The 23,206-nt window shown below is 39.6% G+C and overlaps 1 long non-coding RNA gene across 1 annotated transcript in view; it reads right to left on the bottom strand.

Annotated features, from left to right (window-relative positions):
* Positions 1-9,140: 9,140 nt before the first annotated feature.
* Positions 9,141-23,206, bottom strand: part of LOC306663868 — a 54,176-nt gene continuing 40,110 nt past the window's right edge. The window contains exon 3 of the long non-coding RNA XR_013764569.1: positions 9,141-22,113. This is a non-coding gene — a long non-coding RNA (uncharacterized lncRNA). The remainder of the gene's footprint in view (positions 22,114-23,206) is intronic.

The raw sequence follows: 23,206 nt of genomic DNA, 5'->3' as shown, positions 1-23,206 counted from the left end.
TGTATTGCTCTTCAGATCCAGAATCCATCCATGAAAGCTGGCTCCTGGGAGGCCCCAGGCCCCTGACCTGCATAGGCATCTTGCCTTCTTGACTCCAGTATATTCAGGGCTTTGGCATTTATGTTTGCTCTGCATATTCAGTGAAATGGAATCTTTAATGGCCACTCCGACTGCTTACTGCCAGTTCCCAAGCCAGGCGTCAAAGGAAAGCAATAAGAAAAAGAAGCAGAAACTGTGAGGAAGAAGAAAGCTCAGAGAAGCAATCATTTTTAATTTTTGTTTTTATTCTGTTGGTAGTTTTTCTGTTTTCTTGATGGCATAGGTAGAGAATTTGTTATTAATCTTTATAAACTATATTGTATACCACAGTGAACGTGAAATAGGATAATGAGATGAATTTTAAACTTGTTCTATCTCCCTGGGGCAGGGAGAAGTTCTGGCAGTGAAGAAGTGAAGCTAAAACTGATCATGATGAAATAACATAGCTGTGCCATTTTAAAAAGCAAACTTGCTGTTGGGATGCATAAATAGGCATGAAACGGCAGTTCTGAAAATGTGGTCTGATGACCCTGGTAGGGCCTTAGGGATACTCCAGGTGGCCTTTGGGCAAGTCTCTTGTAATTTTAGCATTAAGTACAACCAAATTTATGCTTTCTTTGTAGTCTAGAAAAGAATCAGTTTCTAGCCCTCATTAGTCTCTTTGGAAACAGAACATCTCGATCGTTTTGGCCAGGGTATGTGGTTTCTGGTGCCCTGTGATACATGAAAAGGCTCTGTGGGCCAGGAATATTTATAAGACCCTAGAATATCCTACATAAACACTTCACATCAACAGTGAACGTTTTTTACACAAGCAATCTGTGTCAGGGATTGTAGCAGCTAGTACTAGAAAATAATTCATTGCCCCAAACTGCTTTTTTGCCCACTCTCCTTCTCCCCCAGAAATTAAGTCAGGTAGCTGAGGCCCCTGACCCAGAGATGCACCTCACCTGTCTTGAGACTAAGAGGGCAACCTGTGATAACCACAGGAACAAAATGAATCAGTTTGCAGAGAGAAACTAAAACTGGAAAGAAGAAGATTCACAGAGAGAATTATGGAAATATGAGCATTTAGAAAAAGAGCCAGAGGAGGGAAAGAGAGAGAACAGACCAGAAGAGTTGCTTTGGCTCCTAGTGACTTTGCTGTCCCTGATTTCAGCCTTCATGAGGCTCAGGTGCAATTTACCTTTTTAGATTCTAAGGGATGGGCCTCCCTCCTTCTACTAAATGACTTCCCTCTTGTTCTCTCCGTTTGGTTAGAAGAGTACTTCAGTGTCTGTTGCTTGCAGACACTGATTCCTTTCTACAGCTGGAGTGTAGTTAGAAGGACAGGTGCCTAACTAAATAATTACAATTGTGCATTTATGTCTTGAATGAAGAGCTGAGCTGGGTGCAGAGGTATACACCTGTGATACCTAGGGAGGCTAAGGCAGGAGGACTCAAGGTGGAGGTCATCCTGGGCAACTTAGCGAGACCTTGTATCAACATAAGAAATGAAAAGGGCTGGGGTGGGTAACTCAGTGGTAGAGCACTTGCCTAGTATGCGCAAGACTCTGAGTTCAATTCCCAGTACATAGAAGAAGAAGGAGAAGAAAATGGAGAAGAAAAGGAGGTGGGACAGGACGGAAGGAAGAGGAGGAGTGACAAAAACCCCTTGGAAACACGGAAGAAGCTGCAAGCCCTCTTTCTGAGGGTATTCACAGGGATGTCTCAGAGGGCAGTGAAGGGTCAGTGGGTACAAGAGGCACTTCCTGGCAGAGGTAATGAAGTGCGCAGGGTCCAGGGTTGGGAGAGAGCATGTGTTAGGAGTGGAGGAAGGAGCATGTGTGTGTGTGTGAAATTGAAAAGGCAGTTTGGAGCCAGATCATAACTGCCCAGAGTGCTGTTGATGCTGCCTGGAGACTTAGGAATGTGGTTTCCATGCTGTGGGAAGTTGGGGGATAATGGGAGCATGCAATTGTCTTGCTATAGCCAATACTTGTCACAAGTCCTCTAACCTAATATTAAAAAATAAAAAAGATTTTTAAGAGCTGTAGAGGAATCTAGTTGCTTCTACTTGCCCTGTTAGAGGATTTCCTGGACTTGAAGTTCATTTTTTTTTTTTTATTGTTGTTTGAGTAGCAGAACTAAACCTGGTAGGATCTCCTAAAAAGTTTTCATATATGAACACAGGAAAGTTACGTCCGATTCATTCTACGCTCTTTCCTAGTCCCATCTCCACTCCCTTCCCTTCATTCCCCTTGTCTAATCCAATGAATTTCTATACCTCCTCTCCCTCCCCTCCCTTGTCATGGATTTGCATGTCAGAGAAGACATTCAATCTTCAATTGGATTTTGGGACTGGCTTATTTTACTTAGCATGATATTCTTCAGTTCCATTCAACTAGAAAATGTTATAATTTAAATCTTTGTAGTTGAGTAGTATTTCATTGCGTATATGTACCACGTTTTCTTATCTATTCGTCTGTGGAAGAGCACAACCAGTGTAACTCCCCATCATGTTCAACCACAAGAATGGGATCAAAATTGCAATGGGTTGCACCCTATGTATGTAGAATATGTCAAAATATACCCTACTGTCATGTACATCTAAAAACAATGACAAAAAATTTTTTGACATGCAAGAAGAGCATTTCAATAGAAGTACAACTCATTCAACCTATTTTCCATGTGCTTAAGAATGTATTAATAATCTAAGCAAGTGCATATTCACACACACAGAGAGAGAGAGAGAGAGAGAGAGAGAGAGAGAGAGAGAGGAAGAGAAACTTCCATTTAGCTAAGAGAAGAGGGTGGGCTATAATCTCGGACTGGAACATGTAGCCCTAAGCCTGCTGCTGACTAACTCCATAGCCACGTTTCCATTCATCCTCTCCTTGTTTTGTTTTCCTTCTGCAGGAAACTGGGAAACAACTAGTAACTGTTTAACCGACTGAAAAATTGTGTAATGAGCATGTGAATGAATCACTCATATAAAAGTTTCACATAAATGTAGTTGTTACCGGAAGCACAGGGACCATTTTGTCAAACCTGGTAACCGAACTGCATCCCTCACGTTGGAGCTATGCACTGGATCTTCTAAGGGTATCCTAACTTTAAAAGATCTCTGCTTTGTGGATAAAACAATTTTCACTTGTGAAGAAAGAAGCATATATTCACCCAAGCAACTGCAATTCCACAGTTCTCAGGCACATCAGATAAAAATCATTAAACATACATCAATCATGTGGAATAATAGAAACAGTCACAACAGCGGAAAGTTATTATAGGATCCACATCTCCTGCTTTGAAAATAAACACGTCAGCTTAACTTCATCATTTATTTTCCATAATGTTTCCACGCTGCTTGGTCAGTATTCACATACCAGCAGGAGACTATTCTTTGGAATAAATTATTGGACATCCTCTGAGACACTCTCTTCTTCACACTTTATAATTTTGGACTTAGTATGGGAACACTTCACAACAAAACTCAATGTAAGAACAAAGAAATGTTATACAGAATGTGCTTTGTGTGTCTTTAGGCTAGCTCAAAAGTTTCCTAGAACATTCCCAGAAAACTCCTGTAGAAACAAAACTGTAGGGAAGAGAGGTATGCATGTTATGCCCTTTGGGTCCAGTGCTACTGACTGTGACACTAGGGTGTCTATTATCAGAATCCCACGTCCTCATGGATATATCAATACTTTCAAAGAGCTTTGACTCTTAACTATGACTGGGAGAACACAGTGGCATACCATCCTTGCAAGTAATCCTATGAATAGGAGTCAGGGCTAGGGAAATGCCAGGGAGCTACTTTCCTTGGGAGCAAAATATATGGAGGTACCAAACAGTTGAAAATCAAAGTAAATAATATTTGAATGTAATATTTAAAAATAAAGTAATGCAAAAATCCCATACTGAACAAAATCTGGAGGGAATTTAGAAGGAATCACTATATCAAAATTTTCAAATAAAGACAGTCTAAGAGCATCATTTTATGCAGCTGAGATCAGATTATAAAGAACAGGAAGTCTGTCTTTAAGGGAGTTTAAGGCTAGCAAAAGGCAGACCAAGGTGAGTGTGCTGAGGAGGGCAGAAAAGCAATCCTGAATGAGTGACAGGGAAGAGGTTTTCTCACTGATTATTCGCACATGCAACTCAGGACCTTTTTTATACTGGACGAGATGAGTGATCTCTCTGACTCAGGCAGGCTGCTTTCCTGAGCCACTGCCCAGTTACCAAGCAGTTCTTTACAAAGCCTAGACTTTGGGAGGAGATGGAGGCCCCTAGCTTCCTCTGCTTTCACAGCAATTATACATATTTATTTGGAACCAGCAGTGCAGCCTTCTCTCTGAGGGACTGGATGGCTATTTAAGTAGATGTTCACCAAAGAGGGTAAATGTTTATGCTAGAAGATGAAACTGCCCTTAGCCACACTTTCCCTGGTTCTTGATACAGATTCACTGGCCAAGGAGCGTGGGTGGGGCAATGTTCCTCTTGAGAGGGTACAGTGAGCTCTTCTGGGGGTAGCTCAGTGGCCACATGCGTGGTTGCTGGCTGTGCCTCAGGCCATTTCAATAATGTATGGGTGGCACGCTGCCATACCCCAGCAGGTCAGCTGCCAGGTCATGGGCGGTGGGGAGCTGTTCTGCCCACTTCCAACCTAAGACGGTTATGGTTGCTCTGGGCATTCATTCCATCTCTTTTCCTCAAAGAAGGAGGGGAGTTGAAAGGAATACAATTAGTGAAAAAAAAATCATTTCATGCTGAGGAGTGAATAGACAATTCAATAGTCTTCTACGTTCTCTCTCTACTGCATCTCAAAGTCAATGGCAGGGCTTCATTTCTCTTAAGTTCAAGCGTGGGTTATATGGCTTTCCGAGTGGTCAGTCTATTCTTTGTTTGAAATTTAGCTTTAGTTTGTATCTTAGTATTGGAATGTGTATGTGTGCTCCAGAATTAACATCTACTCTAAATATACAGCAGATCAAAGACCTATGCCAAACTCCGTAACAGGAAGAGCCACAATGATGTGAAAGTCACTTTTTCAGCAGCTGACAGATAAGTGGTGGAATTTGGAATTTGTATCTGGGCCTTAGCCAGAGGGCCATCTCCTGCCCTGGAAGCACCGTCAGCTGCCTGGAAGAACCAGATTGAAACGGCAACCCTGAACATACAGGAACGACAGCTCATTATATCACTCTTTCATTTCCCTTCAACATGGCAAAATGTACCTGTAGACCTTGAACACACCTTTAAAGTAGACTGGGGAAGAAATCTATAATCTTAGTCTAGGAAGGGCTGATGGTGCCTGCTGTTTATTACTCTATGTTTGGGACATTTTAAAAAGCCAGCTTAGGACCCTTGCTTTCAAAGAGCTTTCCTGATGGATAGTTCATGTGGTATTTTTGTGGGGGGTATTGGGGATTGAACTCATGGGCACTTCACCACTAAGCTAGGGTCTTTAATTTAGAGACAGGGTCTCACTGAGTTGCGTAGCATCCACTATCGCTGAGGCTGCCTTTGAAATCGCCATCCTCCTGCCTCAGCCTCCCAAGACACTGGGATTACAGGCATGTGCCACCATGCCTGGCTTCATGTGGCATGTTTTTAACTTTTTTTTTCTAGTTGTCAATGGACCTTTATTTAATTTTACTTATATGTGGTGCCGAGAATTGAACCCAGTGCCTCCACATGCTAGGCAAGTGCTCTACCACTAAGCTACCACTCCAGTCTTCATGTGGCATTTTTAATATTGCAATGTATTCCAAATACTTGCAAATATGGAAACTCGATACATACATGTATGAGAATTTCTGGAGGGAATCACTGCATTCTAGTCATCCTATTGACATGAACACAGGAAGTCTTTGCTAAAAGTGGCTGAATAAATAAATGAGATTATCAAGTTTTATAAGTTTGAGATGGTCAATGTGTCACTAGGTGATGTATTTTTTAAAAATCGAGGAATGTGGCTCCCCAGTGATTCTCTATAGACTGTGACTTTTGCCAGAGCCCTCTCCTTGGTGACTTGAAAATGTGAATAGCTGTGAGGACAGTCAGAATTCTGTGTTTGAAATAAAAGACAATCAACTGGTTGACAAACATCTGTGTTTGTGCTAACTAGTCTAATACAACTGACCTGGTACTGAAAAGAAGAAAAAGAAGAAGGAGGAAGAGGATGAGGAGGAAGAGAAGGAGAAGACCTACATTTTTATGATTGCTTTGTATATTTTAACTCACTTAATTCTCACCCTCATTGATGAAGTAAATGCTGCTACTGTCCCCATTCTATAGACAAGGAAAAGAGGCATGGAATTGTCCCATGTGCAGTGGAGCTGGGATTTGAACTCAAGATAGTCCAGGTCCAAAGTTGATATTCAACTATTACCTCGACCTTCCTCTCACTTCAGATTCTGCAGATAGTCATCTGAGCCTGTATTCTACCTTTCCTTTCACTCTATCTCCTATTGAAATTACAGAGAAAATAAGAACAAACTAGATAAAGAGATTTTGGGGCACAGCAATGGGAGTCACTCTGTCGATCCCCTCAGCGAAGCAGCCATGGTGGTGGGGGTTTCATGTATATGGAAAGACAGACCAAGGTAAGTGTGCTGAGGAGGGCAGGAAAGCACCCCAAATGAATGACAGGAAAGAGGTTTCCTCAGTGACAGGGAAGAGGTTTCGCACATGCAACTCAGGAATGTTCTTATCCTGGACCAGGGAGAGTCATCACTCTGACTCAGACAGGCTGCTTTCCTGAGCCACTGCCCAGTTACCAAGCAGTCCCTTTCAAAGCCTAGACTTTGGGAGGTCATGGGAGGCCCCTAGCTTCCTCTGCTTCCAAAGCAATGATACATACATTTGGAACCAGCCTGGTAAAGAGCTTCTCTGAAAAATCCACAGCAAATATCATATTTAATGATAAAAGACTTAATGCTTTCCCCCTAAGATCAGGAGGAAAGCAAAGCAGTCTACTTGCATTACTTATATTGAATATCATACTGGAAGTTCTAGCCAGAGCAATTAAGCAAGAAAATGGAAAAAATAAAGTCATCCAGATAGGAAAGAAAGAAGTAAAACTATCTCTGCTCACAGATTATATGCTCTTATATTTAGAGAATATTAAAGAATCTCCAAAAAATCTTTTAGTCCTAAGAGTTCAATGAGGTAGAATTATACTTCCAAAATACAATATAAAAATATCGTGCTTTTAGATGCTTGCAATGAACAATCCAAAATGGTATTAAGAACAAAATTTTTTCACAGAAACAATAACATCAAAAAGGATAAAATAATTAGGCATAGGTTACAAAAGAAGTGCAAAACATAAAAACTATAAAATTTGTTTTTAAGAAATTGAAGGAGAAAAATAAGTGGAAAAGCATGTTGTATTTATGGAGGAGAAGGCTTAATATTATTACAATTACAAGGCTCCTCCAATTGATCAACAAATTAAATGCAATCCCTATAAAAATTCCAGATGGGTTTTGCAAATTATGACAATGTGGCCATAAAATTTTTATTGAAATGCAAGGGAGCCAGATAGCCAAAATAATCTTAAAAGGGAATCAAGTTAGAGGATGCACATTTTCCATTTCCAAAACTCACTGAGTTACAGCTATCGAGATAGTGGTACTGGCATAAACACAGACATACATGTCAATGGAATAGAATGGAGAGTCCAGAAATAAACTTCACATTTACAGTCAATCAATTTTTGCCAAGGATGACACACAATTCAGTGGATGAAATAAGAATCTTTTCAACAGAAGGCACTGGAACAATTGAATAGCCATTTGCAAAATAGTGATATTGAACTCCTAACTTGCATAACTCACAACATTAGGAAACGCATAAAAAATCTGTAAGAACTAAAACTATAAAATTCTAACAAAAATCATAAAAGTACATATTTTGACCTTGCATTACCCATCAGTATTTTAGTTATAATACACAAAACAAACAAAAAAGAAAATAGATAAGTCAGACTTCTTCAAAATTGAAAATGTCATGCTTGATGTGCTTCATGTTAAGAAAGTAAAAAGACAAACCACAGAATCTATTAACAAAGAAATGCATCTTGAAACCAGATACTCCTCTTCCAACTAGAATAAAACTATTTTAATGGTGAAACAACTAAAATTCAGTGATAATGTAGGAATGTAGGTACTTTCATTTTCTGTTGCCTTTTGACGGAGTATTTTGACAGTATATGTATCAAAACTTTAAATGTTCCTTCCTTTTTATTTAGAAAACCTACCTCTATGAATATACCTTGCCAATATATGAATATACACACACAAATCAATGTACAAGGAAGACTATTGAAGGATCATTTATGATAGCAAATGAATGGAAATAACCCCAAGCCTATCAAACATGAAGAAGTTTAGCGAATCATAGTATAATCATCTTTTATAAGCTGTTTCCTATTTCCATGGCAATGAAGGAAATATGTACAAAATGATATGAAAGCTGTTCACAATATAAAAAGACAAGTTAAAAATGTACAGTATGTATCTTAAACATAAAAAGAGGCTATAGTGTCCATAATTTCTGAGGAAACACATAAACATTATTAATTGTACAATTATTTGCTGCAATTCTCTTGGCTCATGCTATAGATTAGTACCCATGGAGTTTGAATATTTGCCCTTTTCTTATTTAATTCAAGGCACATATTTGGAACTACTTTTTGTTTATACAATCTACGATGTCTTCAAATACACACTCAAAATTTGGCAAATATTCATCCAATTTCATGGGATGGATACAGTAATAGAACAGGCAGGGATATGATTCAAATTTAAGATGCCCCAAATTTTTCAGTTATTTTGAGAATATAGATAGAAAATAAATGAAGAGGACATATTTTACATTTACTCTTTACTCTGCTATATTTGAACTTAAATATAATTTAACAATATAGAAAATCTATGGTAAAGTAACTAAAGGATAAAATCACATTTGGCAGCCAGGTGTAGTGGCACAGGTCTATAATCCCAGCTACTAGGGAGACTGCAGCAGGAGGACGGCCAATCTGAGGCCAGACTGGACAACTTAGTGAGACCAAGTCTGAAAATAAAAATAAAAAGAACTGGGATGTAGGTCTGTGGTAAGCACTCCTGGATTTGATCACTGGTACTACAACTGGCAATTTTTTTGGTGCTAGGGATTGAATATTCCTGGATTTGATCATTAGTACTACAAATACTAATAATAATAATAATAATTTTGGCAATTTTTTGTGGGTTTTTTTAGTGCTAGGAATTGAATCCAGGGCCTTACATGCTAGGCAAGTGTTCTACTACTGAGCTGAGATACATTTCCAGCTCAAATAAAACATTTTTTAAAAAAGTGATTTTTGCTTGCTTTTTAAAAGTTTTACTTTTTTCCTCTTTCTGTTTCTGGAACATTAAAAAACTAACCACTTCCTTGAACCCATTTTTCCCTCTGTAGAATCTCTTTCTTTCTAACTAAGCAGCATTGAAACAGACTAGGTTACATTTCCTATATTCAGAAGTCTCCCATTTTGAAGTTTCTCAATGTGCTTTCTTTTTAGTCTCTTTACCAGGATAACATCTCGATTGTGTTCAACTTTCAGTCGCTACTTTTCATTATTCTGTTGGTTGAACTGACTTTGTGTAAGATTACATGAAAAGATGTGCCAAATGGCATGACCCATTATTAAGCATCTAGAGTGTTCCAAGTTTTGAGACTTGCACCAAGTGTTTTCAGTATCACTTACTGTTTTATGTGTATGCCTGTCAAAAGCAATTATGCCTGATTCAGCAAAATTCAACGCTTTCTAACAAATGATCAGGAGGGTAAACAACTCATTTACATGGGGAGGTTTATATTTTCAGAACTGCCTCAAGGGATCCTTTCCAAGAGGCCAGAAAGGAATTCAGCAAAAAGGAAACAGCAGGAGGATCCTGTATTTCTCTGCAATTCAGCAGTGCTGGTTGCCAATACCAACATCATAACATTTCAGAGCTCAATTTTCCATATTTTGAAACTCCTTACAGAGATTCCACCAAGCAAGTCAATTTGCTGTCAAACCAAACTGTTGTCTGTTAGTTGCTGAACATGGCACCTGAGCTAAAATGCAAAAATTTTACTGCCTGAAAATGAATCAGAAATGACGAAGACTTGCCTTAATGCAGTGGTTCTCAGACTTTGGCTTGCATCAGAATTGCCTGGAGGGTCTAAGAGGCAGATTCCTAGGCCCACTCAGAGTTATGGATTCTGGGGCCTGAGAATTTACATTTCAGGTGAGTTCCTAGATGAGGCTGTAGCTGCTTTTCTGGGGTTCACATTTTGAGGACCACTATGCATGTTAACTCTAGGCTGGTAGGGTCCTCAATTAGTAACTAGATACTTTAGCTCACTAAAATATATCCTTCTACTTTTCAAATATCAAAGCACTCAAATAGTAATGACATGATCTTTGACTCTGATTATTCAAAGAAGAGAAGAAGGTCTATGTAACTACTGTTTTTGTTAAACAGTATTTGTGGGCTAGTGAAAAATGGTATGTTGGTGTTGAAATATAGAAGGGTGTTGACTATTTCAGTATAAACCACTTCTCTGATCTTTTATGACACCACTGAATTAACCAGGAGCAAAGGACACTATGGGGTTAAATGTAGGCAATAAGCCTTAAGATAGCCTGATTCTTTCTTTCTGAAAACTGGTTTTAACCATTTGCCAATCTCACTGGAATTGTCCACTGCCCACAGGGAGAGAATGAAGACTAGAAGTACTTACTTCTAAATCATTCATTTTGGTTTCTGATCATAGAGACAACTTTTTTAGTCTTTAAAGCAAATTTTATTTAGCTCTGTTTATAATCCAGCAAAATTACTGGATTAGTTTCTTCTGGTTTGGGAACTGTGCCACTTAATTAATAATAATCTTATTAATTAAAAATGAAAGCTGTTATTATTATAACATAAACTGAAACTAAGCCAGGCAAACTGCGAATGTATGAACTTCCAACTTATTCAGCAAATGCAATGCCAGACCCAGTGCTAATTGTTTGATGTAGATTTAAATGTTTTCCTTTTGCTATGTTATATTGAAATGGGCAGAGTTTTTATTTTATCACCAGTTTAGTCAAATTGATTTTCAACTGAATCATGCCTATTGGCACTGTCTTCCAGAAGGCTGAGGTTTGCCTTAGAGGAGCCAAAGGCAACTCCAGGTTTTACTGAGAACGTCACATAGGGTGGAAAGAGGCTGTACAAGCCCTGTCTCCTTACATACTTAGTTTACAAGAGGAATAATAATTCATCTCAACTGCAGATTTTTGGGAATATAAAATTAGAGCACAATATTAAATCAATGATGATATTTAATAAATACAGATGTTTTCATAGCATTTCAGAAGTTTTTTTTCATCATGTAAGCATTTCCGTAAAAGTGCAATTATCATCCCCGTTTTGTATTAAGATAGACGAAACATATAGAAGTTTCCTTAGGTCCTATGACAGCTGCTCTGTGGTGTGTGTGTGTGTGTGTGTGTGTGTGTGTGTGTGTGTGTGAGAGAGAGAGAGAGAGAGAGAGAAAGGGACAGAGACAGACAGACACAGAGAGAGACAGAGACAGATAGACAGATACGGACAGAGGGAGAGAGGGAAGCACATACTGGGACTAGATTCCAGGATTTCTGACTTTGACTTTAAAGGTAATAACCTAATGGAAAGAATGGACTTCTAGTCAAACGCAGCTGGTTTGATTCCAGCTCTTGCCCTTATTAGCTACATGACACTCAACAAATGACTGAACCTTTCTGAGCTTCAGTTTACTCATCAACAAAATGGATTGAATGTTTTTCCCCTACCTAACACAGTGGTTGTAAAGATAATTCACCTAAAGCACCATGTTCAAAGAATATAGTTATTATTAGCACATATTGGGTACTGGGATTCTACTCTGCAGGTTCTGTGAATCCAAGACATATTTTTGCTCACCACATTTGCAGAACTCTAGTGCTGAGCACAGAGAAGACACTAAATACATATGCATTGAATGAATAAATAATAATTAATCATGTAACTTAATATTATCATCCTTTATTAAGATTTGAAAATGCACAACAGATCATGCCTGTGGACTGAACTCATTTGTTTGGAAATGAAATTAGGGGATCGGGATTGAGATCATTTACCAGGTATGACACTCTCTCCACCCCAAAGACAATAATGCATTGCGATTTCTACCCAGAATTCTGATGGAGATGAAAGTGCAAAAACTTGGAGGACAGGATTCTGAGGTACCGCAGAGAAGCCCAGTAGATCAATTCTGTGATGGCAATGCATGGTCTAAGGTTGACTGGTGTGGAATAAACCTGAAGTTAAGATTTCTCAATCCCAGACCACAAAGGACAAGGTTTCTCTTCAGCTTCTACACTAATCTAGGTATTCACACATAGAAGTACACTAAGTGTTCAGAGGTGTACTTAAAGAGGGACTGTCTTGAGGTTCGGGCATTGGAATATGCCTGGTACCCACCCTCCCAAACTATTAGTCCAAATTGATCAAGTACAGGTTAAATGTATGGGATTTAATGCCAGCTGAGTCTGGATTTGAAACCCAGTAGTGTATATTCTAGATCTCGAACCTGTGCTATTCTTTTGACTTTCCTGATTCTCAATGCACTCATAATGAAAAGAGGACAGTAACAGAATCTAGATACCTGACAGAGTGCTGAGATCATATGTGATAATGTATGTAAAGAACCTGGCACAGGGCAAGCACTTGACAGGTACTAGTTATTATGGTGTAGGAGGTTAGAAAAGATCCTGAACATGATAAACTGGTTGAAAAGGCTGGTAGAGCTCAGGCTACGGGGTATTTAGCTGGGCAAACAAAGGAAGATTGGTTGGTGTCAAAAAAAAAAAAAAAAAAAAAGACAGAAAAGAACCCCAACAACTTCTCATTTATGGAACAATTTTCCTTGAGGATGACCCTGAAGGTGGTGAATACCAAGGGAAACCTCCCATGGTTATTCAACTCCTTGGGCTAGGTTCTAACTATTCTGCAGAATTAGGATTTTTAAGTGTGTGTGTGTGTTTGTGTGTGTATGTGTGTGTGTATGTGTATTTTGCATAACTTTGCATCAACAACACAAGGAAAATGCCTGAATATGTTCATAAATAATCCTCCTTGGGTTTTAGTAAATCAAGTTTATTATCACCATTTATCTAAATGATGATGTTGCAACTTATGTCTTTTTCACCTCATCACAGGTTAATTTAAGAGTTCTTGAGTCTGATCATTTCAAATTTCAGGTTGACAATCTCATGCACACAAAGGTAATGCATTTTTTGTTTATTTGTTTGTTTTTTTTAATTTATCTTAAGGGATTGGCAATTTGAGCAAATAAATTCCCCGTGAAGCTAATCCTTCTCTTAAAAATGTTAACATTTTAGGATGGAAGTTCAGGTTTTCTAGTACATAGGATTAGCATGTGCTAAGGTAGGAGCAAGAGAATACTAGGGTGTTTTCTTCTCATTTCTATTCTATTTCCCCAGCGTTACAGACTCTATCATCCCTTACTTTATCTGCCACCTTCAACCACTGGACAGAAAATCCATAAACATGCAGGGTTTGTAATTGTTGTGGGCACAAATATGTCTAAGAAATACTGATTTATACTACTGTTCAATCCAATTTATTAAAATTTAAAAAAATTAGAAGACAGGCAGGATTATTTATATGCTTATAAGAAACTTCTGTTCAGATGCTAACCAGTAAATGAAACAAACTTAACTCCCTAGTAGACACTATAGATTAATATCTATAAATAGTAATTTTCTTAACAATTAGAAATGGGCAGACTGGTTTTATCTGAGGAGATCCTCAATCTTCAGGCATTATTTCCAAGTGAATACTTAATGTAGTATACTTGTATACAGTGAGCACAGAGATCCCCGTTATTTCCTGAAGTATAAAATACTGAATAGTGCCTGTCATATGGGACGAGCTCAATAAAGATTTATTTGGATACATGGATGAACAAATGCATTCCACAGACTTTGGTAATGACAATTCCTCTATTGACACAGTGGTGGCCATTGAAGTGCTTTGCTCAGCTCTTGTGAGGAGCCTAGTTGGCAGAAGCCTCAGCTGTTGTCCTTCTGCATCATGTTTGTGCAGATGTCAGGGTCCCCAGGAACTACTCCTAAATGACCAAGTACAGTGTGAGGGTAGGGGTTGGGGAGACAAGTACAGTCAATCCTTGTGAAACAGGACTTCCTATCGGCCCAGCCAAATCTGTTTTGGAATTTTGATGCTGTCTGAGGTTCTTCTACCCAATCCTCCTTTCTTCCTTCTCTCCTTCCAATGACGTTAGACCTGTGTCACCATAGTAAGTACTTCCATGTCCTCTCCTGCTTCCTCACCCAGTAAATCTCTTGCAAATCTAATTTGGTCTTGGTGTCTGCTTCTAAGCAGTTCTGAAATAACATGCAGATGTACAGTGTCTAAGTCAGAGAGACATGAGAAGGTCTGCCTTTCGCATGGTTTAAATTTAACTTACGTTAATCCAGCCTTACAAATTGTTTTCTAAAAATGAGTAAGCAAAGGCATTTCATCACATCAGCAAAATTATCATTAGTGTCAACCCAAGTTACTTAGTGACGACCTTACTCCTTAGAAATGCCCTCTCCTACCAGTGCTATAAAAGGGCCATGCAATAGATAATAAATAAGCAAACTAATTGATCTGATGGTACTTTAGGAAGTTGACAAATGCCTTTATAACACTTCTGCAATTTCAGATATAAATTTAAGTCCATTCATCATCCACACATAGTCAGGTATAGTGGTGCACATCTGTAATCCCAATGGCTTGGAAAGTTGAGGCAGGAGGATTGTGAGTTCAGAGACAATTTAGTCTTTAGTGAACAATTTAGTGAGACTGTAAGCAACACAGCAAGAAATTGTCTCTAAATAAAGTTAAAAAGGGATGTGGCTCAGTTGTTCAGCACTCCTAGGTTCAATCCTTGGTGCCCCCACAAGGGGGATGTAGAACATTTGCCTAGATGTATTGATCCCCAATACTCCCCCCTCACATAATTCATCCTGCATGAGTTTAAAAACAAAAGCAGGGTAGAATTGCTTTCATGCCATGCATATGAAGCTTGTTGCCCAGGGTCTTGCACATCCTGCAGCATTGAAAGCTCTGGGCATGTGAATGAATGCTTATTGTTACATCTGGGCTTACGTTCCCACTTTGAGTGATTTGTGCCATAGTATACCTCATGTATTGAATACACCATAAGAGTGGAAAATCTTTTGGAATTTAAATGTCTGTCTAATTTTGACATTTAATCAGATATCTAATCTTACACAAAGCAAAAATTGTTGTCTACCTGTAGGTCTTACAATTCTAATAGTATGCTCATTTCAGAATAATGTTTTTTTGTAGTGCTGGGCACTCGGTATCTACTTGTAGATAAATGTATAAAAAAACTAACAGCTGAGATATAAAACCTGATTAGAATGAACTTTTTAGTATTTAGGTCAAAATGTTTTCAGCAGAAACAGTTGGTTAATAAAAACTAATAACTGAAATGCAAAAGATGATATTTGTTCTTGAACTTAAAAATGATTCTTTCCAGCAGGCAAGAGAAGGCCATTACCCAAAGGGCCTGTCTTGCCAGGTCCAAGTTATTCCCAGTGAGCTGTCGGCGGCCAGCAAGAACACTCATGAACTGGAATAACATTTACTGGAACGGGTTAGGGAGGCCTCCTGTTGGATGACTCTAGAATGATTCACAGGAACAATTTATAAAATTTTCACAGGATTTCCAACTCACCCCTGTTTTAAAAAATATACATTTCTTTTCTACATACAGGGCTGAAGAGGATGAATAGGGTATTTAAAATGTAGCCCAGAAGGCAAAAGGAAACCAAATCCATTAGCTGTAAAGAGTGACTAAGTGCTAGCTGTTTGTACAGGTATTAACCATATGATTCCTACATTTTGAAGATTTTAAAAAAATCAGTGTGGGTTTCTTGTATGTGTGTATGTGTGTGTGTGTGTATGTTTGTGTGTGTTGGGCTTTGAACTTGAACTTGGTCAGGCCTGCTCTTGGCCCAAGTCTGCATAGCTCCAGTTGCAGAGCTAGATAACCCTGGGCAATCTGTCTTTTTATTCTGCTTGGATGCTCTGCTGATAAAGCTCTTTAAAGGTTTAGGTGCTGACAAGCTGGGTGTTGTCGGATCTGGGATTACGGGAAGCCTACCGAACTACTGAGCTGCGGTCACTCCACGTGTTGGAGCAAGGAAGTGAAAGTCATTCATTGTACCCTTTCCTGGTTCCCTGTCACTGACAGTCTAAACCCCTTCTTCAAATTTCGATCCACAAGTAATTCAGTATGACAATGTTTTAGCAAAAGTACTTACTGCTCTTACTCTCAATGATAAATAATAATCCTTTCCATTTAAATCTTACAAATTTAAGGTCTTATTTTTTAAATTATTTTACTCCTGCATCTGGTCTCAACACAAACACATACAGAGGCTATGAAATCCTTGGACATAAACTGCTCTTAGTTTCATTATATGCAGCAATGGGTGGCCAGTTCAGGGGTACATCACAATCATGGAGTTAAGAGAGTGTTGTTAGAAAACACAGGTTCTTAAATCTGTATTTGGAAGGCCTTAGATCAGGATTGTGTCTTCCCTTCTTCTTTCCTCCCTTTCCTCCCTTTCCTTCCCTGCCCCTCCTCCGCCCCTCTTTCTTTTGCAGTGGTGAGGATTAAATCCAAGGCCTCATATGGGCTAAGAAATCCTCTTACTATAGAGCTACATCCTCAATTATTTTTATTTTTCACTGTGAGACAGGGTCTCACTAAGTTGCTGGGGGTCTTGCTAAATTGCTGAGGCTGGTCTGGAATTTGTTATCCTCCTGCCTCAGCCTCTTGAGTAGCTGGGATCACAGGTGTGTGCCACCACAAATAACCTAGAGAACAATCTGTATGTTCTCTCTCACTGTCTCTGTTCAGCAAAAACAAAACTTTCACCTGCCTTTTAAAAAGCCCTTTCTTCTATCGCATTACCCACCTCAGGAGCTATTTCTATGAGACCTTGAAGATTGTCTTGTGTTCTTCACAAGGAGAAATACCACTGAGTTCAGTCTTCTTAGCTACCCATGGTTCAGTGGTATTTCTCCTGTTTGGCTCCCTATGGCCAGCCTTACCCAGGCCCCTATCATGAGCTGCAATAACCAGTGCCTACCCCCCTGCCCATGCTGGGAGCACTAATTCACTCTCCCTTTGCTATCCAAGTCACTCTTGTTGGCTCCTCTCTCTATGGACCCCCTGTCCCTCCATAGGTAGCGAAGTCCAGACAGGTAAAGTAGAAACTGATGCACCAGTTGACTCTTTGATTTATTAGCCCTGTGATTATGATGAAATTGCAGACATGTTCCTCTATCTGTAAGAATTGTATTAGACAAATTTCTAAAATCATTCCTACTGAAATTCTGTGGCCTTATATTTTTGAATATTGGTCTGGGCCAGTTAGGCCTTACCAATTACACAGAAATTGAATGCAACTTACTGGATTTATTTATTTTGTTTCCCCAAGGTGCTAGTGATCAAATCCAGGCTCTTTCACAGGCTAGGAAGTGCTCTACCATTGAGCTATACCCACAATCCCAATTCTATGCTTTTAGATAGCTGAGAATTTTCTGTAGTTGTACCACGTTGGATTGTAGAACTATCCCACAACAGCTGTTTTGGCTCATATGATTACCCAATCCGTCTCTTGGCCGCCTATTTGGGAGGTGTCCTGTCCCAAAAGACAGAACTTAGCAGAAATAGTGTCTGGGGTGTGGCTAGTAAGTTTCAGGAGGTCAAAGAGAAGGATACACTAACCCAAAGATTGGAGAAAGGAATCATACAAAGAGCCAGTGGCAAATTGGGTAGTCTAGGCGAATGACACGTATACACAGCTCTATTTCCAAGAGGCAAAGCCCATTTGTGAACCAAAGGAATCTCGAGTGTAATAAACAAAAAGTGGGTGTGGGATTCAGAAGAGGGATATTAGGGGAGTCTAGGCTACTTGCAGGCATATTCAGATCTACAATCCTAAAAGCAAAGCTCATATAAGAATCAAAAGGATGTTAGGAATCATCTGCAAAACTCTGGAGTGGGTTGTTAGAAAGACACTATCAAGAAAAGGAATGCAAACTCAGATTTGACTGGGAACGAACAACATCCAGTTCAGCATCTTCATATGATACCACCTACTGCTTGCTACCTTTTCCTATGAGCAAAGAAGAGTTCAACCTAAGCACTCAGTTAACATAAGCCTTGGACTAATCTAGTCAAATCCTTCAGGGTAATAGGTTGGGGCCACCAAGGGGCAGTGCGTGAGATCAGACTTGCTCCCATTCTAGTATCTGGGATGTGCAAGGAGGGACTGAGATAACTTGGCCAAGTTGTAGCTGCACTCCTCGTCTCCCACATCCATGCTGGCCCTATGTCTGCACTTCAGCCTTGATGTCTCAATTTTTACCCCAGATTACTTGGGGTGGGTATTATTTTCCTAGAACTGTACTAACAGTGAAGTATAACTTCCCATTCTTGCAGTTGTACATGATGTGTGGTTTCACTGGTTGTGTATTCATATATGAACATAGGAAAGTTACGTCTGATTCATCCCACTGCTGTCCTATTTCCATTCCCCTTCCCTTCCCTTCTTTCCCTTTTTGTCTAATCACTGAACTTCTATTCTTCCCTCCCACTCCTTATTGTGTGTTAGTGTCTGCATATCAGAACGAACATTTGGCCTTTGTTTTTGGTACTGGTTTAATTCACTTAGCATGAAAAAAACCCAGGGGTTTTAACAACAGAAATTAAGTCTCACAGTTCTGAAGGCTAGAAGTCCAGGATTAAGGTTTTAGTGGGGTTATTTCCTACTGAGGGCTATGAGAACTAAAGCTGTTCCATGCCTTTCTCTAACTTCTGGTGTTTCACTGGCAATATTTGATGTCCCTGACCTCTGCTATATTACTCGGTCTCTGGGTTCATCTTTTCATTGTGTTCTCCTTCTGTGAATATCTGTATCCTTTTTATATGCTCATCAGTCATATTGGAATAGAGTCTACCCTAGTCTAGTATATCCTAATCTTAACTAATTACATCTATAAACATTTCTAGTGAGGTTAGATCCTGAGGTGTTGGGGGCCCGAACCTTAATATATGCATTTTTTTCAGGGGAAGAACAAGGATACAATTCAAACTATAACGGAGTTCTTGTTTCGTTTTCTACCAACTGCTTTTCTTGTGCCTGGACTTTCCTACATGTACCCCCAGCTATTGACAGGAGTTGAGCTAAAACAGATAGATCTCAGGGCTACTTTACTGATGGCTGCTCACTTGATTCAAAAACCAGCCAGTCTAGGTCCTGCTTCATGCCCTGTCAACCACATCAGAGTCCCTTCAGTAGCCAGGTTGACCCAGGGAAAGATTGGGTGTGCCTAGAAATTTCACATCTGTGTCTTGTCCTGTTTCCTCTTCCCTTTTGAGAAGTGTCCCAAGATAGTCTAGAACACTTCACCTTCCTCTATTTCTTAAGACCATCTCTACTTATGCATTTATTACTTCTCCTAAACAGGTCTGCATAAGCTATGTCTTGGGAAGCCACATTGCTACGTCTCTGATCAATACTAGAGCTTCCACAGGGTATATGAACTATTAATTAATTAAATCATAGAAATTTGACTCCTATTTTCGTGATTAGAATTCACAAAATACTACCAGGAGACCAGATATGGTGGCGCATGCCTGTAATTCCAGTGACTCAGGAGGCTGAGGGAGGAGGATCACATATTCAAGGCCAGTCTCAGCATCTTAGAGAGACCCTCAGCAACTTAGTGAGAACCTGTCTCAAAATAAAAATGGGGATGTACTCAGTGGCAAAGTGCCTCTGGGTTCACTTCCCTGTACCAACACGCACACACACCCATACACTCAAACCCACCAAGATGCTGCCAAGAACACAAGCAGGTTACAAGTTTTTTAATCATGAACAATCTGTGGGAAACCTATAGGTAATATGAGGACAATGATGAGTTGAATATCAGAAAGTTTTAATCTGCTAGAATATTTCTAGAAGTACTCATGAATCACTTATCTGACCAATCTGTTTTGAGCATTAACTCTGGTACAACTACTGTGCTAGATTTAAGGCATATAGACATGATGGGAGATGGTTTCAGTCATCACCCTACATACCCAACAGAATTATTGAAAGGACAAATAATTCAACCAGATGATGAAATTCACTGAATTTGTCCAGTCTGTAAGAGGAGTGTAGAGTGTGAAAAGATCGACTTCTCATATCTGAGAGTGGAACGAGCGTTTGGGGAACTTGGCCCATGACACTTGTTCTAATACCAAGATTGTTGCGTTCTCTAGAGATGGCCAGTTATTAGAAGCTAATTAGCTCTCTTGGCGTGAACTTGGACGTCCCCTCCTTCTGACATAACTGCCAGTCCCCTCCAGGGGCCCTGTAAGGCTCTAACACATCAGCACTGATTCCAGTGATTGGTTGACATGTGAAAGAACATCTCCAAGAAAAATAAGGCGAGTCCAGAGAGGGAGCAGGAGAGGGGTTGGTGGCAGGGGTGTGAGGGTGGGAAGCTGCAAGAGGGGCTAAATAAGGGAGGTTGAGAAGCTTTTAGATTTTCATAAAAACATAGCGGTGATAGGTTGTGCCAAAGCAGCTGCCCTGAGTTCTCTCCTGTTTACAGTAAAAATGGCAATGAGGGGAAATTTTAGATGGATATTACTCAAGGAAGAAGTTTTCTCAGAAACATAACTTCAGGCAAATAAATTAGCCTTCAGGCAAGTTAAGAAACAAAGAAAAGAGAAAAGTTCCTTAATGGAACAAAAGGACATTCTGTGTCAGGTCTGGCTATGTCACTGGACTCACCTCAGTTTCCTAGGTGGCTTGTTCTTTGACTTTTGTTCCATTGTCTGAGGCTTGGATGGGCCAAGTTTCCCACATGGAAGATCTTAGTAAATCCTAGGACACCAACATGATCTCACCACAACCATGCCAGGCAGGTCAGAGATGGACGCTGCAAACCAGTGTGGCCAACCAAGCTAGGTAAGATAGACATAGATTTTGGAAGTCACTCCTACCGATTTACCTTTTCTGAGTAGCTGGAGGTATTTACATTCTACTCTTAAACCAAACTCTGCAGCTGAGTTTGCACATAATAGTTAGATACAGAGAGATAGAGCTAAGTAGTTATAGATAATGTCTACCAATATAAAAAATTTTCTGCGTCATAGAAAAGAAAATGAGAGAGATGATTCCATCTTCCTTCCAAGAAGAGAGAAAAATCTTTGAAATCTTGAGTCTGAATTTCTCGAGTCAGTTCAGGAGAAAAGTGATTTCTTTCTCTACTTGTCCAAGTTATAACCTGTAGGAGTGTGAAAGTGGACTTGTCTAAAATGGAGAGGATTCCTGAGGGTTTAAAAGGAAGGCATCTTTCCTCAAAAGAGTGGTTGGATGGTAGTGTTTAAACAGAGTGTTGCAACGCTCCTAATGTAACAGGCACTCAGGGGGAACTTTCTAGACTGACCTCCTGCATGTGTAGAAGGGCTCTCATGATCCCAATGGACTCTGTACCTCTAGCAATGTCTGAGTAACTGGGCCAGTGATCATGGTGTGAGGCCATGGGAGAGGACAGTCCTGACTAGCATCAAGGCACTGGAAGGAGAAGACATAGGAGGATGGATGGGGATGGAAAGTGCTTCTTTTGGAGTCCATGAGCAGCTTCCAATGCCAAGAACAACTGAAACTCATCAACCTTGCTAAGTGGAACCCTGGAAATAGATCTCTTTCTTTTTTTCTTTTCTTTCCTTTTTTTTGTGTTCTTATTCTAGGAATTGAAGACAGAGATACTCTACCACTGGGTTGTACCTGCAACCCTTTTTATTTTTTTAGTCTTGAGATGGCATCTCTCCAAGCTGTCAAGGCTGCTCTTCATCTAACTATCTTCCTGCTCAGCCTCCCAAGTCGTTGGGAATGAAGTTGTGTGCCACCATGCCCAGCTGAAACTAGAGATTTTAAAAGAAAAATTAATATGGCGTTTGTGCCTTAATTTGTAGGAATGTGCATGAACATTATAGAGGTAGAAGAAATGGGGTCTGGAAAAGCTCAGGCTCTTTCCTTTGCAAGCCTTTTCCCCTTCTTCCCTTTTTCTTTCCCTCCCTTCCTTATGTCTTCATTTCTTAATACCAGTTATGTATATATGCATATAAATTAAGTGTGAATTTGAAACTACATGTCAATTTTACATGCAACAATATATAAATAGCAGTACCTGAGACATAACATTTTACAAGCAATAACAGAACATTTATTTGTTCCACATCCAACACCTTGAAATCACATAACCATGATGCACTGATGAAATATCATGCTCACATGTCAGGAGAGTTGTCCTCATTTTATTAACAAAACATTAACTAAATTCAAGCTGGAATTGAGTTCCCATGATTTAGGCCATTTCTTTATAGTTCCATACAAGTTTGTACACATCTGTTTGAACGTGCCACACAAGTAAGTGCACTTTGGAATTACACATAACTACTCTTCAAAAATTTTCCCATAGCATCTCATGGAGTGGCCTGTAGATAATAAATATTTATGGAGAAGAGATGGGTAGATGGATCAATGGATACTGAATAAAGCATTTTTATTCTGATTTTTCTCTACAGTCAAAATTTTCCACACCATAACACCTGATGTTCAGCTTCCAGATTTGTGAAGTGGAAAACAATGTGGAATATGGTAATTTCTTGCACCACATTATTTAATTGGTCATCTAAAAACAAGGTCTTTTAGAACAATAGGGTCAATTTCAAACATAAGACCAGGGTATGGTGAGGGAGTTTGAGGGAGAAGCAGATAGTCCTCAGGGAAAGCAGCTGCTCAGGAGAAAAAGGGACAATGGGCTCTTTCACCCCACTGTCTGGTCACCCAACTGTATGACCAGAGAGTGCTTCAGCCTTCCTCTCATTTTGAGGATGAAGCAGGAATGTTTAGAATTTCCAAGGAGCATCCAGGATTATTTCTTCAAGAATTCTAGCTCAGGTGACATATTGATGAAGTGGGTTCATAAACACAGCTCTTGGCTGATTTCTATGA

The sequence above is a fragment of the Sciurus vulgaris genome, assembly GCF_902686455.1.
Source record: "Sciurus vulgaris genome assembly, chromosome: 6".
Classification (NCBI taxonomy): domain Eukaryota; kingdom Metazoa; phylum Chordata; class Mammalia; order Rodentia; family Sciuridae; genus Sciurus; species Sciurus vulgaris.
This window is presented reverse-complemented; position numbering and strand designations above follow the sequence as displayed.